Source organism: Gorilla gorilla, chromosome 11 (genome assembly GCF_029281585.2).
Source record: "Gorilla gorilla gorilla isolate KB3781 chromosome 11, NHGRI_mGorGor1-v2.1_pri, whole genome shotgun sequence".
NCBI classification, from domain to species: Eukaryota; Metazoa; Chordata; class Mammalia; order Primates; family Hominidae; genus Gorilla; species Gorilla gorilla.
Genome location: NC_073235.2, coordinates 115,767,589 through 115,785,517, shown reverse-complemented (window position 1 = coordinate 115,785,517; position 17,929 = coordinate 115,767,589). Strand labels below are relative to the sequence as shown.

The following is a 17,929-nucleotide window of genomic DNA, read 5'->3' as shown; positions in this document are numbered from 1 at the left end:
CACAGAGCTGTGGGTGGAGGGTGAGGTAAAGAATTTTTTTTAACCAGTGTTATATTCTCCAAGTGGCCTTAGCATCCTCCATAGCATCCTCTACCCCATTGCTTTATTCCCTTTCATGTCATATTTGATCCATGACACATAATACACATTGTGATTGTACATGCATTTGCTTAATTAATTATTCATTGTCTGTTTAACCCAGTTTAATGTGTTTCATAAGGTTAACTTTGTCAGTTTTATTCAATCCCTGTGTCTAATAGAGTGTTTATCACTGAATGACCAAATAAATTAAAAAAAAAACTGGCCCTCTGTATTTATGGGTTCCATATCTGTGGGTTCTGCATCTGTGCGTTCAACCAAACATGGATTGAAAATATTCCAAAAAAATAGAATGGTTGTGTCTATAATGAACATGTACAGACACTTTTGTTGTTGTCATTATTCCTTAAACAATTATTTACATAGAATTTACATTGCATTAGATTTTTTTTAGTAATGTAGAGATAATTTAATGTATCTGGGATGATATGCACAAGTTACATTCAATTATTACAACATTCTATATCAGGGACTTGACCATCGATGAATTTTGGTATTCCTGGGGAGGTCCTAGAATACCAGGATACTGAGGGACACCTGTATATGAATATATGCACATACTACGCTCACTCATTGGGACGTTTACTACTTTAGACTGTTGTCAATTGATTCCTGTCTTGTCCCTTGGTACCACAGTGAATGGATACTCTACTTCTGAGCTCAGTTTTCCTTGACTGGGGCCCTGATTCCTGCAACTGGACTTTCCAACACTGAACACCCCACTGCTTAGATCTCTTTCATTTGCCTGCCATTTTGACCATTGCAAAACACCTGCCCCACCTCTCCTTAGATAGGTCACCTGGGCTTTCTTCCCTTGATTTGGATGGTTTGTCCTTGTTTCTCATGCTGATCCTCTCATTTCTGACCTTTCTTGAGACTCACAATTCCGTGTGTTTGTTACCTCTATCACCGATATTGGCTTCATACTCAGGTCCAAGATCACATATCCAATTGCTGCCATTCTGAATGCAAGTAAACCCAGTCAACATCTGCCTCTGAGTTCTATATCTCCAATTGTTCTTAGTATTCAACACAAAAGAGCTTACTTAGGCCCAGCTAACCAACTCTCCTGAACTAATTGTGGTTCATATCAAACATGTACACTTTTAAAATAAAATGAAACAATTTAAAGGAATAATGATTTAATTAAAAATATTTTGGTAGTGCTGGAAAAAAAATAGTGACAGGGATAATTAGACATTAATCTCAAAGAAAGGCTTAGGAGGTCAGATATTGTGTCTATACTACTGTTATTTCACACATGACCCCCAATACAAGTACTCAGTAAATACTTCTTTATGGATTGCTTGACTATTGTGTCTAAAAATTCATAATTTTAACAAATAGTGATGTAGTAGAACATGCTACAAAGTCTATTCCTAGTTCCAGTGCTTTTTACCAGCCTTGGCTGTCTGGCTATCCAAATGATTATGTTCTGAGGTCTTTCATAGCCACATTTCATCACACTAGTGACACTACTAAAGTGGTTGAGTGAATGTAGTGCCTGTTCATAAAATCATTTCAAGTAAAGGGCTTCAAGATTTTTCCAGATGTTATTCAAATCGATATAATTATTTACAGTAGGACATAAAACACCAAGGTCTCACATATTTTTTTTTTCCCTTAGTGAACTAAGCAAAGCCATGTGACAGGGCATTAAGGTACAATAAAATTGGTCACTTCAAAATTTGTTTCCTCAAGCATTCTATATTTTCTCTAAATTGTGAATAACAGGAATTGACAGTCACATGAACTTTAAGGGAATTAAACACAATAGGCTAAAGCTTTGGTGCCTTGTAATGAATGGGCCACACACAGTGGGTGCAGATCACTAAGAAGTTATTATGTATCTGTTTTGAGATAAACACTTTGCTGCTGCTAATGTTCTGTAACTTTTTATTACATTTTCAAAGAAAGTAAGCCAAACTGGTTGCCATGGAAATGATTATGATGTCACAGAGGATGATGACTTCTCCTAATCTATAAGCAGCAAGAGCAGATGTGCTTGTAAGAAACAAAGATCTTGTTTTCATACAAATGCGCTCAAAATAAAACACAAAGGAAGAAAAATACCCAGAGCACATAATGCAAAGAACAAGAATTGCTTCTAAATAGAATGTTTTACAAAGTTTTCCATAAAGCCTCAGCTGCTCCTCAAGCCACAACCAGCTTGAACATGGATGGCAGACATGAAATTACAGTATTCACAAAATTAGTATTCAGTTTGCAGAATCTCTCTTTCCAAAGCCTTCAGGCATACTTTATGCATGCACAATTACAGAAGCAGGTAATGAGAGAGATTCTGATTTCTTCCTATTGTTGTTATTGTACTTAGCTAGATAAGTCTTGATAAAAAATTGCTTTGTTAAAAAGAAATCTAAGCAATAATGTATTAATTCTATTGAAAATATCTTTTGGCTCATAGTACAAGATATACTAGATGATTTCTCTAAAACACACATTACTGTGTCCATGGAGACGGGTGGTGACATATCAACTTTTAGTAACGCATCAAAAAGTTCCATAACAATTAATAATCTGCAAGCTACACTAATTTTTTTTTATAATTTTATTTCATATCACAATTAATTTCACTTCAATTATTAGAGATTTTAAAAAAGGATATTCACAGTTTATGACTATGACCTCCTGAAATACATAGATATGATAAACAATATATCAAATGAATGGGTTGTGTCAAAATATATTACAATGTTTTCATTACATCACATTGAATTTAATCTTATATGCTTTCTTGGTCATTGAGACTCTCCTAAATTAATTCTTTAGATTCTCAAATATTTCTCACAGTAACTTCAACTATTCTTAGAATTAATCAAAGTTTAAATGACAAAAATGAATGAATTATAATAAAGTTCTCACTCCCTGCAATGAAAAATAAACTTCCATCCAGTTTGCAACATGGATTTGCAAATAAGAATTTTAAGTTCTGCTATAACTAAATGAGAGATTTGAACTGAGTGAAAATGAGATAAGTTAACTATTTTGATGGCTCCTAAGATCCTGTTCCTAAAGAAATCTACCACCAAATAACCTTTTACATGAAAACATTAAACATTAAGACCAAGATATATTGTGCTACAATTCTGCGTTACTGTTAAGTGTATGTATGTCCAATTTTACATTCAATTTACTGTCAAAATTAATTTTTTATTTAGAAATAAAAAATATTATGAGAATTATATGATAGAAAAACAAGTAAAAATAAACAAGAAAAAAGTAAAAGTTCACTATGTTCTGTAGCCTGAGTTAAAAGAAATTGAGAATAAGTTAACAGGTGTTTCTGAATGCTAGACTTTAATCCTAGTTCTAGTTATGCTATCATATTGAAGTCATATACTATTTTAAGACATAAGCTCACTTTTTTTAAAGTACATAGTATGAAGATAGTACTCTAAATGAACACCAGTGTTTGAGTTGTATATTAGGAACTGAAAGACTATGATAATATAAATTCTGAAAAGGGGCTAAAAACACTTGACAGCCTTTTTATAAACACTGAAAAGATGTAAGAGACACCAAATAGATGTTTGTTTAAGAACTACAGAAGACCATAATAGCTTGGTCAATTTAGACAAAGTGCAAAGGCCTAAATTTAAAAAGAGCGTCGGTATTTGAGTTTAGAAAAAGAGAAAGGAAACTGCATTGAAAGTGCTTTTTAATGAATGAATGATTAGACAGCAGTGGAATATTTTATAACACTTTATTGATGAATGGTTTTATCTCTATGATAATTTTTATTACAAAGATAGTACCAAATCTGTTTAAAGCACTGTATTAAGAAATAAGAGCACTATAAAAACAGTTGACTGAGTCTTTCTCTAAAATTGCTCTAACATAGCAGTGTAGATAGGATACACATACAAGAAAAAATATATTTTATTGAGATAAATGATAACATTATTGATGTAGATAGTAGGTGCTAAATAAGTTAACCTAAAGGGAATTACAAAGCATTCATTTATAGTATATGGTATCAGCATAGTTCAGGGGCAAAAATAAAAATGTGGTGTAGCAATTTAACAGAATTAAAGCTGTATATAAATAAAGTGTAACAGACTACGTTGTCTTTCCATATACATAGGTTTTTGTCTATAGTTTTTTCGAGCATATTTGATCTGATTTCATTTAAAAATGCTTAAGCGAAAATTTTTCATTTTAAAGACTCCCAGTGAGGGCAAACAAACAAAAACTAGGCAATTTTTAGTCCTTGGAGGAGAAAACTTAGTTGGCAGGTTGTCCTAAACTTTGCACTCCCTATGTAAGCATAGGTTAGTTCAGCTGATTGTTGCTATGTGAGGTTTTTCTAGGCACTTACATTATACAAATGCTCTAATTTAGAGTTGACCAAGGTCTGGATAGAAAAATTTGAATCTGATATATATTATTTGGGGTATTACATTTTGAAGAGCAAGCATAAGAAATCGGTACTCTGATGTGGAAGAAAATATGTTTTTCATTAGTTTGATTTGTTCGTTTAAAAAAATGACATCAGACATTTGGGAAAGGTTTTTAAATATTGGGAAGGAAATCAATATAAAGTTAAGGTACAAGCCTGAGCAACATAGAGAGACCCCCATCTCTAAAAAAGTTGTTTTAGAAATTAGTCAGATGTGGTGGTGCGCATCTGTAGTCCCAGTTACTCGGGAGGCTGAGGTGGGATTATTGCTCAAGCCCAGGAGTTCGAGACTGCAGTGAACTATATAGTCACAACACTGTACCCCAGCCTGGGCAACAGAGAGCTATCCTATCTCTCTGAAAAAAAAAAAAGAAAAGAAAAGAAAATTAAGTTACAAAACAATGATCAGCTTTTATGTCACTGCAATAATTAACTGTAATAATTTCAATCACACTAATTTAAGAATGTTCTTTGTAAAACTGCTATTTAGAATATTCATTTGCTTATCAAAGAAATGCAAATAAAACCCTTAGCCATGAATGAGGCATTGCTCTAAGCCTTGATTTGATCAACTATAAATATTAACTCATGTAAACCATATTAAAAACAAAACTTAGGTAAGTTTTATTATTTTCATCTACTATTAACAGATGAGAAAACTGAGACTATTAAGAAACTTGTCCAACTGTTAAGTAACAGAGTAAATCATAGGAGCCTGGATTTGACAGCAGGCCTTCTGGATTGAAAGATCTTGATAATTATATAGCCAATGGTACTTTTGCCAGTATCCCCTGGGTCAAATTCCTCTTGGAGTACTGACCTGGAATTTTTTTTTTTTTTAATCTGGGCTGATGATTTCACAGGCTTCCCAGACAATATGAGCTATGTAACCAACACTGTGTTTCCTCTTTTATCTGATTACTATGTTTGCAGAAGTAAGTTTTGTGTTCAGTTGTGGCTTTTTCATAACCAAGATTTCTTGATATTTTTCTTTCCCCTTTGCATCTTAGTTTCTCTTATTATTTTCTGAATTTACCCTGAATTCGAACTCTTGTAGGAAGTACTGGTGGATAAATCAATCAACCAGCTTCAAAAAGTAGCCACAAATCAGTCTTGAAAATAACTATTTCATGTTTTCCCATTTATAAATCAAAGGATTAGAGTCTACTATCAATTATTTAAGATAAAACATAGCTAAACTAAAGGTTCACTTGACAGTGATCTTCACTGCTTTTAAAATTTAACAGGGAAAACATATACACATTCGATTATATTTGGCCTTTTCAAAATATTCATTCTCTCCTTCAGTAGCATATGTCACAAGGCCCACTTCATACAGTAAGATGAGGATAATGGTAATCTCTTATTTTACCGTCCTACATAAAATGATGCCATGTCCTTTTATCTTTCATCAAAGGCATAATTACAGGGTAGAGAATGAAACACTATGACTCCAGATGAGTTCTCTCTATCTAGCCTGAGTTCTACCATTAGCTAGCTGGTTAACTTTGAGTAATCATTTAAATTCTATGAGTTAAATATTAGATGAGTAAATATTTTCATTACATAAATCCACTTCTCCTTCAGCCTGACTCTTTGATCATTCTCTGGTATTATCCCTTCATTTCACATAGGAAGAAACAAGGACAAGAGCAATGAAGTCACCCAATCAGAGTAAAACAGTCAGGTAATGGCAGAGTCAGAATTAGAATAAAGGTCTCCTGTCTTCTAGAATTGTGTTTATTAAGAAATCAAACGTTGCAGATGCATCTCATCCTCCTCTCTCTCACCCTGGAGGTTACTGCTATTCCAAAAGTGGTGTCTTTCTTTTATGTTTTATAATACTTTTACTACATATACATATGTACAAAAACAATACATATTGTTTTCTATGTTTTTAAGAATTAAAAATTTATATAAGAATCCTTTAACAATTCACTTATCTTACCCTGTATAATATTTTAGGGATTGTTGTGGTGGTATTTATGCATTTATATATGTATTGATTTATGTAGTACATATATATGTATGTGTGTATATATATGTATTTGTTGTAGTATTTAGTTGCTGTGCGATATTTCAATGAAATGATACACTTCAATTTGTTTATGCATTCTCTTGGCCAGTAGCTTTCAGTCTTCTTTTGACCATGTAATCCATAGGGAGTAAAAATAGCTTTTACATGGTGAGCCAATAGATAGATAGATAGATAGATATACCTCTGATACAAAAAGTTACCTTTTATTTATCTTTGTTGTGTGTGATAAACGTACTCTATTCGATTCTATTTTTTTTTTAGATGCTAGTTATGACTGACTAAATACACACAGCCTGCTAATGGGTTATAACCAGGCATTTGAAAAATACTGTTCTAGGGGGATATTTTTCAAACTGCTATAACATTTCCAATACTCTGATATTCCTGCAGAACATAGTGGGAAGCTAGTGGGGGGTGAGTCCAGCTTAGAATTTTTTCTGTCAATGAAAGATGGAATTAAATAGGAATATCTTTAACATGTGGATCATTTAGGTACAGAAAACAAGTTTGAACCATGGTTTTAAGCAGTGAGGCTGATTATGAGGTAATTCTAAAAAATTGTGTGCAGATTTTTAAACAAATGATTCACATTTTGAATTCATGCTGTTGGCTTACTACTTTAAGAATTCCTGTGGGCCGGGCGCGGTGGCTCACGCCTGTAATCCCAGCACTTTGGGAGGCCGAGGTGGGCGGATCACGAGGTCAGGAGATCGAGACCACGGTGAAACCCCATCTCTACTAAAAATACAAAAAATTAGCCGGGCGCAGTGGCGGGCGCCTGTAGTCCCAGCTACTCGGGAGGCTGAGGCAGGAGAATGGCGTGAACCCGGGAGGCGGAGCTTGCAGTGAGCCGAGATTGCACCACTGCACTCCAGCCTGGGCGACAGAGCGAGACTCCGTCTCAAAAAAAAAAAAAAAAAAAAAAAGAATTCCTGTGGACAGTCTATTTGTAAACTGGAAAGAATACTTTTTAGAAAGTGAATAAAAATCCCCCATTTTAATTTATTTGTCACGGTCATTGAAGAATACCCCTAACTCAGAGAAATGGCTTTACCTACATTTCCATAAAGTACATCAATAAGCTTTATGCCTTCATTGCATTACAGTAATATATTATTTGCAGACTAAAATACAAATGACCTCATTGACTTAAAGGTCTCCTGTGATGATGTCGTAATGAAGATTTCTGTGTTTAGTGAGTTGGGATCATTTCGTTTTAAAAAAGGAATCTTCAATTACAATTTGGTTACATGTTATACTGCTCTTTGAAGGTGCATTTTAGCCTATGGTTGTGACTAGAGACATAAGAATATTTTGCTTTTAGCAAGGGTGGTTAATTTCTGCTTCCTTTTTGGCATTGGCATCTGACTTGAGTACTCTAATCCTTTCGTCATCAGCTCTCAGTGTACAATGCTTGGCAAAATCTAGTGACTTCGATGAATAAACCAGTCTTCATATGATCCAGAGGCCTTAAGCTGCCTTGTTTTTTTACCCTGATTTTGAAGCAAGTAATGGAGTTGGCAGAGACAGAGCTGAATCTGCCAAAGCTCAGAATAAAGAACACTCAAAACATAAGTGCAAAAGAAAGCAAATAGTAGGAGGTTATCATCTCAATTAGGAGTCATTGTATGGCAGTGATCTGGAGGAACTTGGACTCTTGTTTATAAAGTTTTCTTACCTGTATCTGTCAGTTTGCAGTACAATAACTGCTGCAATCACTTGCAACAATGCAAAGATATAAATAATAGCAGGCATATTTCACCTATGAAGGCTTGATTGTCCACTTGACTCCAGATGGAAAGAATGAGAAAGTTGACACAAAGATTGAAATGGAAGATGGGAGCTAAAGCTGAGGTTAACTCCTTTCTTCTGCACTTTCAATTACAACACTGCTTAGAACCTCCTTTCTCCTGAATCAATATCTCACTGCTCAATATGCTCTCAAAGCTTTTTCATTATGGCCCCTGGAACTCCTCTTTTAATTAAAAAAAAAAACCAAAAACAAACAGGTAAATCCATCTATAGCCTCCTACCTCTTTAAAAAAAAACATTGCCTAGGCTGGGTGCGGTGGCTCATGTCTGTAATCCCAGCACTTTGGGAGGCCGAGGAAGGTGGATCACTTGAGGTCAGGAGTTCAAGACCAGCCTGGCCAACATGGTGAAACCCTGTCTCCACAAAAATTACAAAAATTAGCTGGGATTACATGCCTGTAATCCCAGTTACTCAGGAGGCTAAGACAGGAGAATCGCTTGAACCCTGGAGGAGGAGGTTGCAGTGAGCCGAGATTGCGCCACTGCACTCCACCCTGGGTGGCAAAGTGAGACTCTGTCTCAAAAACAACAACAACAAACATAAAAACAACATTGCCTAAATGAAAAAGGTCTTCTTTGAGGTCATTACTCCTTCTCATCTAGGATGAACATGTAATGTCACACAGAAACCAAGACACTTAAGAATAAAAGGGGGTACTATTAATAATGATGCCAGGACCACAGGTATAAACTGAGACAGTTCTTGGCAAACCAGCTCATATGGTCAACTTACCCATAGTCCTCTCAAGTGAAGGCTTTTCATTTTCTATTGATTCACCTTGCTCAAGTTTAGACTAAGGAGTCAGCATCCCCTATGTAGTCCAAAGACATTTTCAGAACATATACACTTTCATGTAAAATCCCGGTTCCTCTGATGCTCATGCTTTCCAGCTACCACCTCACAATTCTTCCTCCTTGCTTTTATTTATCAGTTTTCCAGGGATTCATTCTTCATAGACTTTTGCACCTAGTTCAGTATTTCCCTCTCTTCCCCAAGAGCTACATCTCCCGATTATCCTTTCATGTTTCTGATATTCCACCCCCTAGAGGCCATGACTTCCCAACCTCCATTCTGGATTCTGGCACCTTGTTCTCCATCAGAAATTTCTGTTCACAATCTTCTATACCTTCCTATCTCTCACTATTCCCTCTTATGCAAATTATTTAGCCTCACTGGGACCCAATTGAGGTCTCTGTACCCCTCTACTTCTATCTGTCAGTACCCTCTCTGTTTTGTATAGCTTACTTGATGATCCATTACTCCAATTCATTTCTTTAAGTCAAGCTCAACTTCTTTGATTCAATGTCTTCCAGCTCCGCAGCCAGTGGATTTTTTTACACTGGATCAATCCTGTGGTTCATTCTTTTCAAGATTCTATCTGGGCTGTGAGCCCAGTTACAGTTATAGCATTGAGCTTATTGATGGTTTATTTGTGGTCACCAGCCTCAACTGGGTCCTCTATTCGGCTTGCCTATTTTTCTACATTTTTTTTCAGTTAGCCTCTCTCTATTTTTATAAAAGCAACTATTTCAAATTTATTCACTCTTCTTATATTTTCAATCCAGTGGCTTTTCAACCTTAATAAATAACATTGATACCTTCTTCATACCTTTCCTAAACTTCCCACCATGACAACGCACAAAATTACTTACATCTTCAACCTTCCTTTCTTACTTATCCTAAGCACATGAGGTATGTCCTCTTCTAGCTGAAGCTACTCCTGCCAGTTGCGCAATAGATTCTTTTCTTTCCTATTCCCTCAGGGACCCCACTTTACCAATTTTCTCATTAGCACTGAGATATGTCAAGGTCTTACTTAAAAGACAAAAGAAAACAAACAAGAAACTCCCCTCAATCCCACATCTTCCTGTAGCTACTGGCTTCTACCTCTCCTTTTATAGCAAAACTTCTTGAAATTACCATCTATACTGACAGCCTCCATTCCCTCACTTATTCCTTTCTCAACAACTCTGCTGTCATTATTACAGGCAGAATTTGATGGTGTTAATCTCTCCTTTTCTCATTCTTAGATCTTTTGGGTTTCCTCTCAGATCTCTGCGGGGCTCCATTGAGACAGGCTGTTTCAAAAATACTGCTGTCCCTCATGAATCAACTTAAGAAGGCTGTCTTGCTTATGAATCCACTGACATTCTAAAGCAGGTAGAAGGATGGTGGCCATATTCTCGAGGGTCAGGAGAGAAGTCTGGCCAGGTGACAGGGACAGTGCCGAATGGCATGACCTTAGTGAGCTCCACTTTCAAGAGACTGGCCATTAGCCTTCAACTCAAGTTTACAGATGCAGTACTGTACTGTTCTTAGAAAGGAAAACCATGCATTTCTAAACTCATAAGAAATAGGTGGAAAAAAACCAGAAATATCATTTGTTTTTAAATAAAAATATAATGATCATGTATAATCCCTTCACATAGGAAAATCACATGGAGAGTGAAAATATCAGAAAGTTGCTAATGTTGGGCTTAGAACTGATCAAAGAGTTTTGTGTACGATAGACTGCCTAATGGTACCAGGCCTGACAGCCTGCAGTGTCCCCCTTACATCAAGAATGACCTCTGAAGGCAATATTTCCAAAGACTTGGGGGTAGGGTACTCCTCTGTCTTCCATATTACGTTGTGAAGGAACATCATTCCTTCCTTTTTAAATATTCAACCAGTCTGATGCCAAACATTCATCTAACATAAATATGGGAAAATGTTAAACAATATATTTTGAACATACCAGATACCATATTCATTTTATTTGTTGGCTACTACCTGATGTTTTAGGAAGCTCTTCTGGGTTAGGTTATTCAAAATACCCTTAAGCAGAGTTCCCCTAAAATCACTGATTGGCTTGTCAAGTAAATAGTGTCTTTGTTATCAAATAAAAGCATTATTTCTTTTTGTTTTTAGAAAAAATAACCTGTAATAAGAGAGCAAATATGTAACTTCTACAAGCATGGGATAGGAAACCCTAATTAAAATAATATAGTTATGTTTCTCTACTCCAGTATTCACTGTATTTGTAAATTAAAAACAAGAGAAACATTCTAATTTCACAAGCTTCATGTATAAACCCTAGCAAAATGTTCAACTTGACTTTTACTATAAACTGAGAGCTGTTCTCCACTGGAAAAAAAATCTGTTTCCTGAGAAATATCGTTTAAGAATGCCGTAACCATTTACAATTACAGTGTTTATCACAGAAAGCCATGCATTCATTATTTACACATGTAGGTGAAGTATGTCTACAAAAGGGAGCCGTATGATCCATCTGTTTCTGGGAGTAATAAATCTGAAATGGTCCCCTTTGAAATAAAATGTGCAAATATGCTTGGTGACCCAGACTTTAAAGTTATGTTCTTATCTGGATCTCTGTGTCACCATTGATTGTTACTCAACTCTTCATAGGGTGACTTTCTTTCAGTTCACTCTCAGTGATTCTCTCATGTCATTCACTTATTGAGAAGAGCTCTAGATATTAATAAACATCTGATATTAACATACTAAATGCCAAATAGGTAATGTTTCACACATAGATAAGTACTGGGTTTGGTAAAAAGTTCTATGTTGATACCACATTCAATTAACCTTCTTAAAATACCCTGGACATTCAGTATGCTTTCAAGAGATACAACGGTGGACTGTGTATTACTCATAAGGCTGGATTTAACTACAGTAAGACGTCTGTATGATTGATGAAAATAATTGGCAATTTAGAGAGACTATAGTATGATAGTTATGAATATGGGCTTTCTAGAACTTAAAACATGTGTTTGACACTGTCTAGCTCTGAAACTGTGGGACCAGGGACAAGTTAATACTGTCTCCAAGCTTTCTTCATGTGAAAAATGGGGTAGTATTACCTCTCTTAAAATGACAGTGGGTGTTAAATGAGATAATGCATGTAACATGCTTACCATGGTATCTGGCACAAAATAAATGGATATAATTATAAAAATGATATATGTGACTTTCCTAGTCCCACTGATACTCTAACTTCATTGAAATCAGTTATATCATCAATTTAAAATGCTATAGATTCTTCATATGGATTTATTTCTCAATAATAGTACACTTTAAAAGTACAGTCTTCCAATGTGGCCATTTCTGCAATATAGTTTACAGGACTTAGAGTGATATTCTTAGTCTACTGAGTGGGACTTTCCCAGGTGTCTAGTACCTCACCATGACGTCAGGTTTTAAATACTTTTGTGAAGCTTTGGCACAGCTGCTGGGGGAGATACACTGATGGTGTTACTCTCTTCTTTATCATGTCTTACGACAGTTCAGAATGCCACACTAAGCTCTATATTAAGCTAACCTTTTTCTAAACCACAGTCATGAAAATTGGGGGAGATGACATTTGACTTTACTACTTGTAAATGACCTTTCTTTGATTCAATTCCCTTTTCCATAGCTCACGCCCTCTTTCAGAGTTATAAAACAGAAAATGGCTCCCCAGTTCTATCCCTATATGGTTCTCAATTCCCTAGGTTGTAACCATCTGGCTATAAAAATGGGGAAGGTGAATTCTCTGGATTATTTCCTTTACTATCTGTTGGTAATGTGTTCCTCTATTTTTTTTTTTTCCAGCTTAACAGGATTGTTAAGCAAATGATTAGACTTTGCTTTACTGTGAAAGAATTTTGGTTTATAAAGAGTTGAAGCTTCTCACAAACACTGGGTATGTACTTCCACAAGCTTTTCACAGGATTAAAAAGACAGTATCATACTGCTATTGGCACTGGTTTAACCACCAAATGTTTCCCTTGAGATGCAACCTGTCATCACTCTGCTTTAGAGTATGGATCTCTCTTGCAGAATCCAACCTTTGATATCACAGATCTTTAGGTTAATCTGTCCTATTTTCACCTCCCAATTCCAAAGTCAAATGATTATGTTTGGTTTTCCTGCTGGTCCCCAGCAAAATACGTTTCTTTTTAATCTCTTGCATGTAGCTGCTGAAAAATATTCCAAATAATAAGAGTGTTTTTTTTTTGTCCTGTATCTAAATTAATGCTCACCAGGCGTCTTCTCCTTTGTTACCCTCTTTTGGTAAGTTATTTCTTTACAAAGTTGAATCATATCTTTTTCATTTCTTGAATTAACACTTTATTGAAGATTCCAATAACTTCCCTGTACTTTTTGTGCTCTAAAATTTTAGGGTTTCTTAGAAGAATGGTCTTCTCAATCCTTTTTAGAGTTGACTTTGAGCATCACCACTTGACCCAGTTCAAAATTCCCTTGTTTTTGCATTAATGGAACTCATTTTATCAAATGCTGAACAAATCTGCATTTTAAAAGCAATTATGGTGGATTTTAATGACATCTTTAAAAATGTGTGCTTTCATTTTATTCAGGAACCTCTCTGGTCCTCATCCCACTGGTTTAACTCCCATAATTTATCATTCTCATTTGGGATAGAGACAGCTTATCACCTGCTCTACATCAAAACACTCTCTTTGGAAGAAATCTGATAGTATTCTATCAACGTGTGAATTTAAGTCATAATGTTACCTTTTTTAGGGACATGAGTATTTGCATAAGAGCCTTATCTCTAATTGCAAAGTGACACTCTTAAGACTGTTAAAAGAAACTATTGTTCAAGGTAGATGGAATTAGAAGACCCTCACCATGTGGGACTTACATGCCAGCTGAATAGACCCCAGACTATCAGTGTACTCAGGGAAGTAAAGTTTGACAGTATTTATATGCTTTACTTATGAACTGGATTTGGTATCTTAGAATATTTTCTTTGAAAAGGTAGTTCCATTTTTGGCTTTCTTGCTTCTTCATAGTGCCAATCTAGGTCAACAGGAGTAAGTGAGACCATTGTTCCATATCCCGCTTAAAAAGAGAACACTACTTCAAAGACAAGAACAACATCACCTGACAAAAATAAAACAAGTTATCGGTTTTAAAACATTGTGCTTATGTGTGCCTGTTATTCTTAACTTTTTCAGGGATTCAAGTTATTTTAGGGTACCTATTCTGGTTGATTATATATCTAGCACAATAAAGCCATTTAAATAAAAAAATATAGAATTCATTTCCAAAAATTTCTTCTTTGATTTTAGGGAAGAATTATAATTTTCCAAATTGTCCCCTCCCATCTTCTGCTAAAAAAACCCCCAAAACTTAAAAACATACAATTGATTCCTTGAGCAAACAAAAGGGGATTTTACCCAAATTCCTTTAAAGGGTACTTAGGGCTTTTAAATCTAAAATAGATAAAACAAACTACCCAAAGAAAACAAAACCAATACTCCATAATGTACCTTTTAGCTATATTGCCTTGTAAAATTTTTCTTTTGCTGATCACACTTAGTGATTACAAAATTAAACCTGTTGCATTTCTTGATAGTCACCCTGGTTCATGAATTGTCAGGTAGTAACAGGAAATAATTCATTTTTGAAACAGAGGCATTACATAAATGTATTTTATTCCAAATTGCATTTTATATACAATGTTAGCCACTTTTCATATGTATATTTGCAAAATTAATGTATAAATGTTAAAAATATATATTTATACATAATTTTATTTTTAATTTATATAACATTTTATTTTATATACATTTGGTAAATATAACTGTTATCTACCAAGAGGTTCAGATCCTTTGTGTGGCTTGTAAGCCAGAGCTGACCTGTTAAAGATATTTGTAATATGACTTATGAGCCAAGATCTGACCAAATTCTTTATGAAATCAGCATGTATCTTGGAAATGGGACCCTTTTTGCCCTTTGAAAATAGAGTTTAATACATGAAAGCTAGCTGAGTATATAATTTCCTCCATATTCATTCATTTAATAAATGTTTATTGAGTACCAACTTGTACCAAATATTATTCTACTTCTGAGAAAACAATGACTAACAGGACATAATCCCTGGCCTTAAAAAGATCATATCCTAGTGGCAAAGACAGATTTTATTTTAAAACTCAACACATTAATAAAATATTTACAAAGTATGTTATGAAGGAAACATTCAAGGTGCCACAATAGGAGTTGGTGCAGGAAAATGTTTGGGTAGGATGGGACAGAAAGGGTGAGAAAGAACCAGCTACGTGAAAAATGGTAAGGGTTGAGGGGTCTGTTTCCTCCCCACCCTGCCACTTCTTCCCTAAAGTAAAAACTTAACTCTCCAAACTGGATACAGTGGCCAAAGAACATGGTACTCCACTTCCCTAGTGGTATATTTTAATGTACAGTATAGTTATATACGTACCTTAAAAACAATGTGTACAGTCTATGTCTTCTGGCAAAGGACAGAAATAAATGCACCCTCTAACTATCAAAATACTACCCAGAGAGGCCAGGTGCAATTGCTCACGCCTGTAATCCCAGCACTTTGGGAGACCCAGCACTTTGGGAGATCACCTGAGGTCAGGAGTTCGAGACCAGCCTGGCCAACATGGTGAAACCCTGTCTCTACTAAAAAATACAAAAATCAGCCAGGTGTGGTGGTGGGCGCCTGTGATCCCAGCTACTCAGAAGGCTGAGGCAGGAGAATCGCATGAACCCAGGAAGCAGAGATTGTAGTGAGCCGAGATGGCGCCACTGCACTCCAGCCTGGGTGACAGAGTGAGACTCCATCTCAACAAAAACAAAACCAAAACGAACAAACAAACAAACAAAACTACCCAGAGAAATTCTGAACAAAGTGAATTACAGTTTATGCAAGGGTTCTTTGCCATGAGTGGATTGCATTGTGAATCTTAGGACTATAGACTCCACAGGCGTGAAATAAAACCCCCAATCTTGGTATGAAGACATAATCTTGATTTCTCTGGATGAGTTAGATACACCATAACCTGCAAATAAGAAAGGAATGTAGGATGTTAAAAAGAGGGAAACATTTGCCAAGATGGTCCAATTCTCCCAGGTGGTCATGAGATCTTTGTTATTCTAAAATCTGGGATCCATTCAGGGGGAGGCAGGGTGACAGAATGTAGTGTCTGAAGCCTTAGCCACTAGAGGGAGAAAGTGTGCCTCTGGTGACTAGGGAGCCAATGAAAGTTAACTCTTGAAAAGGACCGGCTTCAAGGAAGCTAAATTAAGCTTCAATAAACCAGGGGCAAGGACTACATCAACCTGGTAACTTTGGGGAACTTGAGGATGTATCTTTAAGATTTCACAATGGATCCTCTTCTACCAAATAATTACATTGTGTAAACTATCAGACATTTCATCTTAATTTCGATTATCTTTATTTCGTATTTTCAAGGATCTCTATAACTGTACAGATACCTAAACACTTAGGTTCAGTTTTTAGGAAGGACTTATGACAATTTCGAGAACTTATGTTATCCTTTACATATTGGGCATTTACATATTATATACGACATACAGATTTTTTGAGGTAATTTAAGACTAAAATATTTGCTCTCTGTTGGGATGATTAGAGTGACTTACTGGTTCTCTACTCAGACTTTCCCAAATACGACTTTAGGAAAACTAATTTTATTTAGATAACTGGCAACTAAGTGTTTAAAAATCTGCCTTATCAATATATAACTCACAGGAACTGCAATTTTTCTTAAAATCATCATAATGTTATTGCAAGACCGAGCCCAAATAATTTCTCTCCAACGAAAATTTGTTAATCTTGTTTGCTGTACCACACTATCTACCATTTTCTATAGTTAAACAAAAAGAGACTATCGTTACAATTGTTTAATTATACATTGTATAGGAAAAAAACTTTCAAGAAGTAATTCATTATAAAAGCTACAGTATCACACAAGTTATATGGTATCTATTACTTCGTTTGTGTCGATGTGAATTAATTCCTTCCCTATATCAAAATGTAAAGAAAAGACACTATCCAAAATTACCTACAGAGCGGTGCTTAAGGTACTGTTGATGACTTAATTTCCAATATATCTTTTTTTCTCAGCAGAAAAAAAACCTCAACAACTATTTCTGGGATTCTTCAAAGGAGTAAGAGTACGGTGCCTGTTCCGACTCTTCTAGCATTGATTTTCTTCACAATCTGTGATATGGTTTCTCAGAAACACCGTTTGGCAGTCCTGATAATTTCATGTGTTTTCAAATTTCAGCCACCCAGACTACACAGTTCACTATTTTCAGCTCCTTTCATTTTCCTTTTCCCTTTAATTATAGAAGTCTCTATTCCCTCTTTTCGCAAATGTGGTCAGGAAAGATACTAAATGCTACTATTTGTAGAAAGAATATGCATTTGTTTTTCTCTTGACGGTTCACTTAAGTTCTTTCCAAATAAACAAGCTGTGATTGATAGTGAAGGTAACACTTCAAGGGTAGCAACTTTTTGTACTCTCATCCGTTCCTTTGACTTTGGAGGACGTGGCACATGCCCCGGGGGAGAAAAAGCAAGTCAACACTTTAATTTTAAACTTGCATTGTTAAAGCACTTTCAAAATAGTAATAGCTGAGCTTCATCTCAGACATGAATGTCTTTCTCAGTCTATTCCCCAGGACCCCTCTTATCCCGCTTCATGTCCTGGTCAATGCGGTGCGCTTTCCGAAACGGGGCCGCAGAGTTGCCGGCGGAGACCAGTAGGTGGGAGGCTGCACG

At 35.6% G+C, this 17,929-nt stretch overlaps 1 long non-coding RNA gene across 1 annotated transcript; it reads left to right on the top strand.

The window, feature by feature from the left end:
- Positions 1–2,068: 2,068 nt before the first annotated feature.
- On the top strand, positions 2,069–14,283 carry LOC115933724 (uncharacterized). The gene is made up of 4 exons (XR_004069587.2): positions 2,069–2,386; positions 10,800–10,969; positions 12,964–13,054; positions 14,169–14,283. It is a non-coding gene; the product is annotated as an uncharacterized lncRNA (long non-coding RNA).
- The last annotated feature ends 3,646 nt before the right edge of the window (positions 14,284–17,929 follow it).